Raw genomic sequence first — 552 nt, 5'->3', positions numbered from 1 at the left:
AACACCACTCATGTGCCGCACGTACACTTGCCTCGCCGATACATGCCGACAACAGCCCCAACACGTGACGCACATCCATGTGTTGTTGCCAATGCCAACATTGCAAAGCCAAGACAAGCCCTGCCAGGCACGAACCGTTGGAGTGTAGAAACAAACATGGCGCCATAAATTAAAGCCACAGACACAACCCATAACAACCGCATGACCTTCAACATGTACTAAACTCAGCCCCATGCGCACGGCACCTTGCAGCGCTACTTGCACGAGGCCTCGCCATTCTATTGCCAAAAGCCATCAGCTGCCACGAGATGCCGCCACCATATGTTGCCCACAACAACCGATGGCAATCGGCACGTACTGAGCTTAGCCCCATGCGCTTGGCACCTTGCGGCGCTACTTGCACGATGCTTCGCCGTTCCGTTGCCAAAAGCCATCAGCCGCCACGAGCGATGCCAGACACAACACACAACAACCGATGGCAATCGGCACGTACTAAGTTTAGCCCCATGCCCATGGCACCTTGCGGCGCTACTTGCACGAGGCCTCGCCATT

This window comes from Nicotiana tomentosiformis, chromosome 4, assembly GCF_000390325.3.
Source record: "Nicotiana tomentosiformis chromosome 4, ASM39032v3, whole genome shotgun sequence".
NCBI lineage: Eukaryota > Viridiplantae > Streptophyta > Magnoliopsida > Solanales > Solanaceae > Nicotiana > Nicotiana tomentosiformis.
This window is presented reverse-complemented; position numbering follows the sequence as displayed.